The sequence below is a fragment of the Alosa sapidissima genome, chromosome 14 (assembly GCF_018492685.1).
Source record: "Alosa sapidissima isolate fAloSap1 chromosome 14, fAloSap1.pri, whole genome shotgun sequence".
NCBI lineage: Eukaryota > Metazoa > Chordata > Actinopteri > Clupeiformes > Clupeidae > Alosa > Alosa sapidissima.
The window spans coordinates 24106682-24120936 of record NC_055970.1 but is presented as its reverse complement, the minus strand read 5'-3'; the positions used below and the strand labels follow the sequence as shown (position 1 = coordinate 24120936).

The following is a 14255-nucleotide window of genomic DNA, read 5'->3' as shown; positions in this document are numbered from 1 at the left end:
TGATATTGGTGACATTGGTGATATTGCATCAATGGATTTTGATGGGTTAGATTCTATTTGACTTTGCCTACAAGCAAAGTCAAAGTCAAATGCCAACAAGCATGTTTGATAAATATGTCCTTACTGTATTCCCCACCTAAAGCCTAATGTCTCATGTGTCATTTAGTAGTTATACTGTATAGATAATTTAGTAGTTATATAGATAGCATGATTATGATAAAAAAAAATGTGGATATCTATAGTGAAGAAAATGTCTGCTTATGTTGAGATCACAGATCATGACAGACCAAACATAACCCATTGAGCAGGACATCTTAATAAAAGTTTATCTGGGAATATTTCTGTGGAGGAGACATAAAGCTGACTAATGGCTAAAACTCTAAAGCCAACTGCTCAAGGAGAATTATATCAGGAGTCAAGCAAACTTTTAAATGTGCTGTTTCCCCACTGATGCATATCGAGGGAGTCTAAATTCAAGAATATTTTACCAGTCGGGATGTGTCTGGGGTTAGGAGAGGGTTATATGATCGACTCAAAATGGGATGTAAAAGCTGATGAGGGATTTCAAAATGGCTACAGTTCATTTCGATATGCAGAAAATGAGGTCATTTAGCATTAATCTGTGTTTGGAGTGGATGGCAGCTAAGGAGTTCTTCCACATGAGTATATGAGTGTACATTTACTGCCATCTTGTGAACAAGGGAGGAATTACATCAGTAGACTACCAATCATTGATGGCTTCTAAATATGAAGATTGCTTGGCTTTAATTTCAAATTAATTCACCAGTTGGGTGTTTTCTGTTTGTTTGTTTTCAAACAAGCAAAATTAAAAATCAAAAATGGATTTCTTAGCTATGATAGTACCCTCTATGCCACAAAAATATCAAATGTTCAAAAGAAACAAGCACATACATTTCAGTGTCTTGATGATGTGTGACCTTACGTAAGTATAATTTGTAAATATAATTTGTATTTATTTATTTTTGTCTGATGTCATCAATGTGTATGTGCTCTGACACTGTGACTCTTGGAGGGCAAAGTGTTGCATTTTCTGTCCATTTATTTGTAAATGACTCAACAGTGAGCGAAGTGAGCGCAATAAGTAAGATTTGTGCAAACACACTTATGCATTATTTATAGATGTGTGCATTGCACTACACACAACAGAAGCTCACTGTCTCTTGGGCTTGCCATGCCGGAAGGAACAGGCATTCCTGTTCTGTCTGTGTTTTTTTCTCTTTCCTTTCTCATTTTGTGTTCCTTGTGAGGAAAAGGGCTTATGCTCCTTTGTTGTGGGGATAATGCTCGCCACAAAGGCCGCTACGACAGAATTAAAGTAAAGAGGAGGCACAAAACGCCCTCTGGGCCCAGGCTGGGTTGTGCCTATCACAGGCGTCCAAACGGAAACAGAAAGTCTTACCTTTGGTTTGTGTAAACATAGTCTTTTTTTTTTTTTTGCAACTTTGAAAATGTGTAGAGTTTTGGGGCTGTTGTTGCTATTGTCTCTGTAATTGTGGTGCAGTGTTTCCCAGGTCTGTCAAGGCGCTGAGCAGGGAGTGGAATCTCTCAGGCAGCTGTGCTTATGTGCACTGCTGTGATTTGGGGACCAAACAAAATAGGATTTATTTTTGAAAGTTCACATCTGTGCCTTGGTGAAATGTGTTTGTAACAGAATGGGCTTTTTTGTCATTTCAACATTTATTTCCACTTTATCCCATTCTGCATATTCTCAGAATTGGCCAATTGGAATCAAAATACTGAATTAAAAATGTCTCATCCAAATGCACAGTATTTGTTCTGATTATTGTGCATATGATTATATATTAAGACCTAGTTTCACAGCAGAAACTACTTTCACTGTCAATCACTTCTACACAAAGATAACTCCCTTCCTAACTTCAGAGGTGACTGTCATTAAGAGGAGATGCACACACCACATCCTTTGAATATCTGAGAGATTGGATTCCATCTAAGAGTCTGTCTCCGAGCGCCTAGGTGAATTCAGCATGATGCGTCTGTCTGAACCTGTCTTTACCTTTGCCACCACCACTGCTGTCGTGGCAACGCGTCTCCATGCTCCGTCTCCGTCTCGCCACTCTGAAATCCCACGGCTGCCTCCTCTCATCAGCGCCGCGCGTCCCAGTCAAATGGAGGAGGCCCTGGTGCCGGGATCACGGTGTCACCGGCTTTCACTCATAATTGCTTCAGAGCAGATGATCAAATTAAGCTCAGCTTTTTCCATTTCGCTTGAGCGATGGGAAGGGCGGTGCGGGTTAAAACACAGCTCTGAGCTGATGCGTGGGGACTGGTATTGCTCCGAAACTCTGATGCTGTGATCCTACTAGAAATCTGTAGTTCAGAACATAGTCTCTACTATTGCTGTTGCATAAGTACTTGTATCTCATGTTGCACATTTCACAATTAGCTCTTGGTGATCAAAAGCAAATTTCTCAAAGCAAGATGTCTTCAATGAGATCATAACATGGAATATGTTATTGTCTGGGGTCTGAAATGTGTCTGAAAATGTGTAAATGCATTTGTACATTCATTCTTCCCTTTGGATTCTGGGAGGGCATATAGAAATTGTACACCTACACTTTTTAGTCATTTGTTTTTCCCCCATCTACAGAGAGCCAATCAATACCAACGGCTTCCAACACCTGTTTTCATTTCTGAACAGGTTTCTCAACATGGTCATAGTGACTCAAAACTGCAAATTGCAGCCCTTTATCTGTCCTTCAGCAAGCAAGGACTATTTCTACAAAGTCGCAGATGTGTATCGAACCACCTGTGCACACCATAACCTTCAAAAACACTGGCAGGCATTTCATCTGTTTATCTGTTTTTCCCCTGCAACATCTGATGTTTATAAAACATCATTCAGAGAATCATTCAGTACCACATTATATTACAGAAAGTTAGTGAAATAGGTTGTTGGTGGTTTGGTGCAGGTCAATGTACTGTAAGGTATGGGTGAAACCCAGCATTCATAAAGAACCTTCTGCATCGTTTGCATGGAGGCAGTGCCAAGCAGTTCTTGAAATGAACATAAGAATCTCACCTCCACAAAAAATGTATCATGTGAGGTGCCAGGTTAGCTGCCTCTAACTGCATTATTAGCGTCTCGTCTCTGTCAGGGTACATTTCCATATTAATGTGATGGGACTGTTTATTTGTGCATAGTGTCATTAACATTTTGTAAATTCCTTAAAGGGCTTGATTAAGTGAACATAGCCATCAGTGTGGCTGTGAATTATTTTGTCTTATTGTACCATATCGGATTGCAAGAAGGTAGAGTCCACTTGTCCGATCTTTATGCACTATGCAGGCAATAACATGGCATAAAGCCAAACACTCAAAACAATATGAGATAGATAGATAGATAGATAGATAGATAGATAGATAGATAGATAGATAGATAGGTAGATAAGATAAGATAAATGGCAGATAGGACAAATGAAAGTTGCTCTGTCAGGCAGAGCCAACCATCACCCAGCGTGTATATCCAAAAATCCCTCAGACGAGCAATTATAAAAGCACATCTAATTGGGCAGTATGCATATAAGCTCCCTATCCCCTTCCCAGTGCAGTGTCTGATGAGCTGGAACCATCTTATGCGCTGGATTAGAGCGGATAAGTTACAGTCTCTAAAGACCCACTGAACCACAACTGCCAGTGGCTGCTGGTGGCTGCCTGTCTCCTTCCATCTGATGCCCATTAAGATGGATTAAGTATAATGCACGACACCTCTCTGCCACAGCCACAAAGTTGGACAGGAAAGCGCTCAAACTTTTTTTGTTCTAGCCTCACTGGCTCGTTCACTTGGTTGTCAAATGTGTCTGGTGACATGACTACTCATGCAAACTTTGGAAGGAAGTTTGCCCTAGGTCATAAAGCATTTAGGGGATCAGGTTTTGAATGTTCTGACTGAGATGGAGTGATTGTATCTCATTACAGGGATATTCCTAAAGTAGCAACGCAAAACGTCAGTTTAATGAAATGGAGTTCTGTATGCAAAATCTACATGGGCCTAATGTACAGTTTTTTTATTTCATTCATTAAATATGATCTTAATCAGAGCTCTAGCAAATGAGAAACATAGTGACAGGGTGATTTTTTCCGAAACACATTTCATGTCAACATTCACCATCTCAGCCTGTGGTGGGCTGAATGTGAATGGAATATTATATTAGTGTTGTTGTTTTTTGTTTTCAGTGCATGCAGCCATTTTAATTTCATTAACATAAAAAAACACTGATTAAATGGACCAGGTCTACATGCACAGAGAAAGAGAAGGGCTCTCACTCTCTCATGAGCAAAGCAGGCTCACTGACCCACTGGGAAGGCTCTCAGGCAGAACAGGTCCGATCCCATCTCTGCCTTTCTTAGTGAGAGGCATTCAAATCACACAAGTCACGGCGCCTGTCCTTATTCAAATAAATTGAGGGCAGTGACACTGGTGGGCTAGCGGAGGGCCATCAGCGTAAAAAGGGGCCATTAGCATCAGGCAGATCCCATCACACAGGGATTGAGGAGAAATCAACAGAGTTAGCTTCGGCTGGCCCTGCTTCTCCACTCACCGCCTTGACAAGAGTGAGAGAAGTTTCACACTTGTTATCATGGGTGAGCAAATGATTTGAAGTTTCATCTTACACTGATGTGCCTTTCGACTTTTACTCATTATTATTTATTAATATATGTGTTTACGTAGTCATTTCATTATATAATTTATCTAGGGTCTCTCGGATTCATCTCATCCTTTAATCAGTGGTGACAATGTAACACAACAGGTGTTCGGAGATAATTGTGCCTTGAAAAGCAGAGAAAACGACCACAGTATTTATTCCCTGTGGCACTCATTTTAGTTTAGCGCTCTCTCCATTATAACATCCATACTTCCCACTCACACAATAATGAGGATGGAGACAGCAGCTGGATGGATCCTATCTGGCCTGGGTCTGGCCCAGATCTGAAATGAGTCTACAACATCTGGGTCACATCTGGGCCAAATTCTCCCCAACACCAGCTGCTATCAAGGGGAAAGATTATATTACCAACACTCTAACTACTTCATGCACTCTTTTATCTTTTTCTCTTCACGTTCCTATAAGAATTTCAACCAATTTATTTCATTCAGGCACCCAGAACATCTGACAAATGTTCTGATGTCATGTGCCGAAATATTTATAGCTACAAGCTAATTTGCAAAAGCTACTCCCACACTGGGAGAAGTGTGCTTCGAGCCCAGGGGCCTCCTGGATAATAATGAGCTTTACTTCTGCATGAGTTAACACAGAGGGTCAAAGAGTGAGACCTAATGGCAGAGCTGCCACCTCTCATAGACATGTGTTTACCCACGAAGGAAAACACAACAGCAACCAGCCAATAATACAGGATATACAACATTTGATATAGGCTACTGTATGTGTGTCTGTGTGTGTGTATTGCAAGATGTATGTTTTTACAAAATTGTGGGCCCGTTTACTAAATTGTGTCAAATGAATGCACTAAAATGTATTAAAATGAGTGCATAATATACTACATTTTATGCACCATAATTGAGTAAAATGAGTGCACAATTTGGTTAAATGTGTGCACATTCTCATGATACACACACACACACACACACACACACAAAATTCTTGCAATGACGTCTCCAGGGCTCCATATTGAATTAATGTATAGCCTACTAACCTACTAATTTTCTATCGGTACAAAACAGGAATCATTTCGATGCAAAAACACTTAATAAAGAAACAACTGTTTGTGGCCTATATTCTACTCAAACCAACCTTTGAGGGATACATGACAGCAGCAAGGTTTCCTTTTATCTCATACAAATCGTGCATTCTTCGTTCATAGTCTAACTTATAGTCTTCTGTCATGGATTTGCACTGAGTTGATTCTCAATGATATGGAACAAAATGTGTTCCATATCAGTTCAATACAGAACACATCTTTTTCCTTTCAAATAGACAAAAAACAAAAGACAAAAGCAAAGACCACTCCTTATATTCTTGTTCCAAATCACAGTGAGTGCAGCCTATGTTAAAGAGTCCTCTCACAGTTTATAAATGGTCAGTAGTGGAACCGGATAACTTGAAACGAAATCAACTCCTCTAGCCTCATCTCTGTTGCCTTCATGAATTCCTTTTAAACGTTTCTTATTATCCAAAAGGAGATATCAATCAATTATCAATAATGACAAGCCAGCTGAAACCTGCCACTCTCTCTCTCCCTTCTAATGCACGCTCAAATTAGATCCGGTGCATAGTGGAGATTGAGAGGACCCAAGAAGTATCATCTTTGCATGTAACATGCTGCACATTGTAAACGTTTTAAAGCAGTTTGTATAGAGGTACTCATATTTATTGGCTACAATTTGGTGCCCCCTTCTGCCCCTTGGTGCCCTATGTACAGTGATGCGCATTGTGGTAGCAGCGGCACTGATTATATTATGTGCAAACATTTGTAGAGAGAGAAACTTTTGACAATTGCACATTGAGAAACCTTTTTCCCTTATTTTAGTAATGGTTGGAAATATAATGTAGCCTGTAATAAAATAGATATAAAATGGTGTCAAATGGTTCACTAATGATTATTTTTCATCTATATTGTTATAGAAATGTCCACATCTTGAGGAATTCTGAGGAATTTAGCTTACCCTGGCTTCCATAAGGAGCCGTCACTGATGATGGTATCTGTGACTGAATGCAAAACAAAACAAAATCATATTTCCTTTTGTGCTACCTGTTTAACCACCGTGTGATTCCTGTCACCAGGCTTTTACATAAATGTGTGCTTATTCCTAGTTCTTCTCTGTATATATTTTGCTCCTGTGGTACTTTCTGTCAAGTTAGCCAAAATAATTGCAGGTGTTACATTTCCTTTTTCATTATTGACTGTCCTTACATGAATGTTTCAATGTCCGGTAATTGTTTTTTTGACACACACAGGGACATGTTACTTGATTCGTGACTTGTTAACAGTCAGTTACTGACTTGAATATCTGAAGAACTGCCTTTACAGCAAAACTGGTGCCTTGGCATGTAAATTGGACGTTCACTGAAGCATGGCTATACACTCCAAACTCACAGTGAAAAATGTCAATTGATGATTAGCCCGTGAAGGTGGTGCCCGTCAGCTCCGTCTCATATCCAACGTTGTCATTGCCATGCCAAATCTCAGTCTCCCAGGGGCACCAGAGACGCATCTCTCGGCCTCATTGATGCAGGAACACTCTGTCAATCCCACTGGCCAATTAAGCAAGGAACCACTCTACCCACATACTTGTCAATGCAGCACGCTTTAATTTGCAAAAGGGGGAGGGTGGAGAAAAAACAAAACAGTAGCATCCTGTGAGGCTTTGAGGGGGTCTTTGCCTCTCATTCCCGCCTTCTGTGTTTCCCTCACCCGCTTCCTGCTTGGTATGCAATCCAGATTTGACAAGTCAAGACAGCTATGGAGAACACATGCAAATGGGCTCAGCTTTCCTAATACAGGGATTTAGCAAATCATTTTCCTCGTCGGACAACCATAACAAATGCCTCAAGTGTCGGCACCTGCATAGGTGAAAGCAGTGGTGTTTTACCATGGGGGGAGGGAACTGTGCAGGTTAAATTATATATATTTTTTGAGAATCCCTCTGGAAAGTTCTACAAAGTTTGTCTTCTCTTAGCTTGCATTGGGGTTGTGCACTCAGTGTTAAATTAGTAATTTGAGATTAGGGATTTAGACACAGTTCTCGCACACCTCCCACTTCGTTTGCCAGGCAAAGTCAAGCAGAAACTTTAGACAAAGATGCGCTGCTGCCAGAGCCGCCATTGTGACTGTCAATCATAGATGTGAGCCATGCCGTTTTTCCTCTTCTGATACTAGCTTTCAGGAAGGAAGTGTGAACAGCATTGTCATGAATGTGTCATTACCTGAATTGTTGTGGAATTGCCCACAATAACAATGAATTAGGGTTTCCTTACAATGAGTTTCTCAGAACAGATGTGTAATTGTACCGCTAGAGACATGTGACAGAACACATAACAATAGCAATAACTGTAGGTATGGTGTTTATATTGGGACATCCATTGATCCAACCTCTGTCAAGTCTACAAGGAATTGCACGATAGCACTTAAAGCGAAACAGCCTCAGATGGTTTCAGGTGGACATCTATCGTTCAAACTCTCATTTGTCTGGCAAGGATTGCTACTGAGGCAGGTTTTTTGGGGACAAATGGATAAAAACAGCTTCTGGATTGAATAACTGAAGATCCACAGATTACAGTGTGGGTATAAAATCTGGTACTAAATCAGACTTAGATTGTGTGTGTGTGTGTCTCTCTCTGTGTGTGTGTGTGTGTGTGTGTCTCTATGTGTGTGTGTGTGTGTGTGTGTGTGTGTGTGTGTCTCTCTCTCTCTGTGTGTGTGTGTGTGTGTGTGTGTGTGTGTGTGTGTGTGTGTGTCTCTATGTGTGTGTGTGTGTGTGTGTATGTGTGTGTTTGTGCTTCTCATCATTTTGACTGTATTTAATACTAAGCAGCTGATGATGGGTGGAGTGATGACGTAAACGTGTTTGGCAGAGCAGGGAAGGCACAGCGTGAAGATGGCTTTGGCTGTAAGACAGATGGATCATCCCCCTTCAAAGATATATGGCACATTAAAGGATTGAGGGAATTATCCCCCCTATGATAATTAGAGGTCTACAACCCTTATGGTATAAGCAGAGATGGTATATTAAGGTATAAAACTTTGGTATAAGGATTCATCTTTGATTGTTTTCACTACTCTCTCTCCACTCACTTTCTCTCTATATCTGTCTTTCCATCTCAACATTCTCCTTCTGACTCTCTATGTGTGTGTGTGTGTGTGCCAGAGGCCTGCACGGGTCCGTTTTTGGAAACCTGTACCCGCAAAGTTCAGCACCAGATCCGACCCGTCACCCGCTATAATATCAAAATTAAATCTGTACCCGCCCAGACCCCTTAACATTTGCCCGTTACCCGACTCGTGCCCACGATAAATCGCACACAAGCTTATTTTTATCTCGCACCTCTCAACATCACAATATAGGCTCTCTATAAAACAGCCTAACGAGTGCTTTCTTTCACGTTATTGGACCACGTAGGGCTACAAACATCACCTAATACAAATATTTAACGCCCCCTGTCAACTTTCACATTTGATTTGAGTATTTCACATTCAATCTAAATCTAAAGCTAATGAACAATATAGCCTAAAGTGCGTTTTCTTTTGTGCTATTCAAGTAGCCATCGGTAGGCCTACCTTTAAATAGGCTATGGAACCTGATAACTCGTGCATTTTATTTTAACATTCTGCTTTAGTGCTAAATCTTACAATAATGAACCATAGCCCAAAGCTTGCTACATCAGAACATTACACAAATAGACCTATTAATATTACAAGAAAAAGTAAAACTTGAGTATCACAAACAATAGCTATATGTAGGCCTACGTTCCAACTATGAGATGCATCGAAGAAATCAAGGTCGAAGTAATGACGTGATGGTCAAAGGTGGTAGGCTATTGTTGACTAAAATGCGTATTTGTGATGTGGTAATGGCAATTTAGACATACAAATATTGCACATATGTTTAATTTATGTTTTATTTCAGCAAACTAAAATACTGTTTTGGTTTTCATCTGCTACCCGCCCGCAAGGAGTTCCTTATCCGCCCGCACCCCGCCCGTGAATTTAAGGAATGTCACAATTCACCCATTTGAGCAACTTTTATGCGGGTATCCGTCGACCCGTTGCAGGACTCTGGTGTGTGCATCTGTGACCATCAACAGCATTCATTTAGACATGTGGCATTGTTTCTACCTCATAAATTGTTTTTAAATGTAGGCTATAGCTGTTTAAACATGTTTTATCTGCTAAGTAGCCGCTTAGCCACATACTGTAACACAGATTCCCTGTCAGGTGTAATAGTTAGAAACAAAATCCCAGTGGATATTTCATGTCTTATCAAATGCTAACGGCTGTTAAGAAAATGTAAAAAGTAAAGCCAAAACATGTCGTGAATTTAAGGACTTTAACTGCATGCTGTGAAGTTATATGCAGGTCTCTTTTACGGAAGAAACCCATGCTAAAATAAGTCTCTGTAGTCTGTAGTCACTATTTTGATTGTGTTGGTATGAATATATGTTGTAGTATGTGATTCCTACAGTGTAAAAAAATATATAAGGCAATTCCACAGAAAATTTACTTTTTGTCACATCCATAACGCCAGTGAAATGCCTTGGCATTTGTATGATGTGAATGATAACATTCATTTTTTGTGCATTTTTTCTCATGTGCATTCTTCAGCCAAAAATAGCAAATGCTCAAATTTCATGTAATCATTCACATCATACCATACCATCACATTTTATTGGCGTTATGGATGTCACAAAAAAACGTAATTTCCCATGGAATTGCCCTTTAAGAAAGCTAAAGCTATGGTCACCACTATGGTTAGATTGATTTGTTTGAATCCTGTGAAATTGCTGCCTTGGAAACGTCATGGCTTCGGTACTCTATTTATACAATGTTGTCAACATATTACATTATGGTGTCATAATGTTTGTTGTAGAATGTCAATTTGAGCATCATAGTTCTGTCATGACAAGGCATAAATTTCCACGAAGACGTACTACAGCTATTCCTCTCAGAAACTCTCATGGTGAGTATGATAATGCTTGTGCCTGTAGCCATTGAAAGTTATTTCAAAAACAGTTTGTAGAATGTATATGTTAATCTATTAGTCCATCTCTATTCATTCTTCTGTAGGGCACTCTGTGTTTAATTAGTCTTTAGGGATCACTCATTTACATACCTTCACAGGCACGTGCAACAAGTTTGACTTAGAATATAAAGACCCACCTAACGTCAGCTGTAAAATACATGGCTGGTCTTTCCACTGCTGAGCTGCTCTGGATGTCTGGCTTCAGTCAGGAGGTCATCCTGCCGGATGACGTGGTGAAGCAGCTGAGTGAGATCCCGGGGATTTGGGAGCTGGCCGCAGAAATGGGCTTCACCCTCCCATCAACCCCTCAGGCCTCACAGGAGATCAATCAGACACACACAACAGCAGGTCGTACCCAACTGGCAGCTTCACACTGGGATGTTATTCAGTAGGCACATTGATCTGTGCCATTGTTTTTTTCTCTGACATTTACAACTCGCTATACCTAATTATGACTAATAATAAGTGTGTGATTTGCAGATTTAATGCGGAGAAATTGTGAGGAGAAAAATGAAGTACTAAGAACCACCACAACACCTCTGGACACCAGCAAACAAATTAAAACAGTGCCTACGACTGCAAAGTACCTTGCCTATGTGGTGGGTATAGCTGCATTATTGGCAATTTGGTTGTTATTTTTCTAAATCAATACACCGAGTTTGTGTGAAACATGGCTGTTTACATGGTTTGTCCCTTAGCACTAAAAGAATCATCATACATCTGTATTCCCTCACTGAACATTATAATAGGCACTGACAACACTCCACTTGATCAAGATAATTACTGCAGAATCCCATGTTGACAGACTGTAATGACACATAATGTGACAGTGTCACGCTGCACCCTCACAAGGACCATAAAATGAATGGAGAGGTGTTATGTGTTAATTTATAGCAAGTTTTTTTTCCAAGTAATTGGTCTATTCATAGTCATAAGGTGGCCATTCCTATTCATGATGCTTCAGAAAATCCTGAAAAAACTCTCATTCTCTCAGAAAGACTCAGAAGAGTTGCATGTGACTCGAAGGTTTAATTGCATGATGTAGAAAAGTACAAGTTTATATTCCTATGGTTCCTTTAAGACTCATGTTCATTGTGGCTCATGGAAAAAAAGCTCATTTTTAACTGCCTCACACACTTCACTATCCTATGTCCTTGTATTTTTGTCTTGACTGTCGCCTGTTAGCGTCTTGTTTTGTCTTGTCCCTCAATTGACCGTTCGCAAAACCCGGCCCATCGAACGCAGATGAGCCAATGACAGTCCAGTAGCTCCATGCAGGCAGACATGGCCCGTCAACTTCACCTTACGGCTCCATAGAAATGTATTGGGAGCCTTGATTTTTGTCCGGTTTTATGGGATTTTATTAGCCTGACGAGCCAGACCCACATTAAAATGTAGGGTCTGGGCACTCACCCTTCGCAGTGCTCAGTCCGAGGGGCGGGATAATCAGTTGTCTTTCAAATCCCCTCTGCACGCAATAGGACAGCGGCAGCGCTATGAGTCCCATGCGTTTCCCACCAGCGGAGCTAGTTGGCTAGTTCAAACGTTTGCCAACTTAATAAAAGCTTAACTCGTGTCACACTGTTCGCCAACAGCAACATCCATCTCATTTGTTTTCAAGTAGCAGGGAATTCAAGCCAAACCGTTGCAACTCTGCCATCAATCATTATGTTAAGCCCACCTAACGACTCTATACACGATTTCATTGGCCTGATTGAGTTTCGATTTCTGCAGCTCACAAGCCAACGGAGAGTTGCTAGACTAGCCCTGGCAGCAAATGTAATTTGCTGCCGCTAGGGGCGTGTCTAGATTTCTAGGCTAGGATTTTATAGTGATATGACTTGAAAAGGACAGTCAAATGACATATGTGAGATTAGCGCAACACCGATGCCTTTCAATCTTGATTAAGTTTTCTGTAATTATGTTAAATTAGATTAAATTCTCTTGTTATTCACTATAAAATAATAAAGTTGAAGTGGCTCTGCAATGTAGGCTATGTTTCCGTTTTTTGGCAGCACCATAATCCTTCCATGACATGGCCCAGTGTCCTTGTAACATGCTATCTAGCACAGCTAATATTAATATCAGTGAATCACACTCCCCTCCTGTTTAAGCTTGTCACCCAACAAATATTAATTTTTATATGTGTCTCCATGTCATACTGCAGTCTTTCACCGGATTGTAAATGATTGTAAATTAATTTAGGTCAGTGGCTCTCTCCTTGCGAACGGTCAATTAGAAAGTTATATACCACATTGTCTGTCAAGTTCAAGTGACATTGAAAGTCCAGTGAAGCCAGTGAATCTTTAATAGATTGTATCTGTGTGCTTTATAGTTGGTAACTTCGTAATGATTTGATGCCTGCATGAGAAGTTAAGCAGATATAAATGTTTGTTATTGCCTACAAATAATAACGAAAATAAGGTAATATGCACAATAAGGCAGAGGCGATTGCTCTAAGACTACAGGGGAGATCTCTTCGCCACACAATCTATTAAAAACCCCATAGACGCTTGGCTTCACTGGACTTTCAATGTCACTTCAAAATGGGCTGATCTCAGTACAGAAAAGCTAGATGTTTATTGGACAAACACCCAATCTCAGGGAGTGAATGGGGCAATGGGATCATATACTGTATTAGAAAGCTATACCACATTGGGCTCCAGAACGTACATAAATAGCGCCATCATCTAGGTGGGGGCAACAATCACTGGAGGCCAATGGAGAAACAGGTGTCTCTGATTGGAAATCAGACAGGTGTCTCTGATTGCAAGTGTTGCCCATAGACAGTAAAGGTGTTGCCCCCAGCAATATGGCGGCCACCTTTACGTATGTCACCTACATTAATAGAACTCGACAGACAATGTGGTATCTAGCTTTCTAATATCTATGAGTGGGATGCCCAGGACACCGAGGCTCTGTATGATGAATGGAGGAACCATCATAGTGGTTGGACTCTTTTTGATCGACAGCCTATCGCGATCAGAGTTTTAAATTCAGTGATTCTTTGCAGTGTTGGCAGTTGAAGTCAAGAGGCAAGTTGCAGCTCAAATTCCTAATATATTTGTGAGCAATACAGTTTGTCTCTATATGTCTTAGTACATATCCTACTGTAAATAAATATAGAGTTACTGAGTGTGTGACTTACTTTCGTTTCAGTTGTGAATTTAAGTTACGTTGTAGCCAGTTGGCTTGCTATATAACTGTGTAGCCTGAATACATTATGCTAATATTGTTTACTTGCATGAACGTGCATAATACGTGCATAATTGTCACGGAGAGATAACTCTTTAACCCCAAAGTAAACTGGTAAAATGAGGCCTGCATCTGTTCAGTCGGCCTTGCAATATTTTAGCTACTAACTGGGAGACACAAGAAGACGTAACTGTATCATCAGTACTGTGTAACTTTATTGAACTCTCCCTACATACAAAGGTTCCTACCCAAGTATTTCAACTAACCCTACATCCCCCTTTCTGACTAAAGGATGCCTACACTGGGAATGTATGAAAAACAA

At 40.4% G+C, this 14255-nt stretch overlaps 1 long non-coding RNA gene across 1 annotated transcript; it reads left to right on the top strand.

The window, feature by feature from the left end:
- Nucleotides 1-10589: 10589 nt before the first annotated feature.
- Nucleotides 10590-11431, top strand: LOC121681134. The gene is made up of 3 exons (XR_006021999.1): nt 10590-10675; nt 10837-11086; nt 11219-11431. It is a non-coding gene; the product is annotated as an uncharacterized LOC121681134 (long non-coding RNA).
- The last annotated feature ends 2824 nt before the right edge of the window (nt 11432-14255 follow it).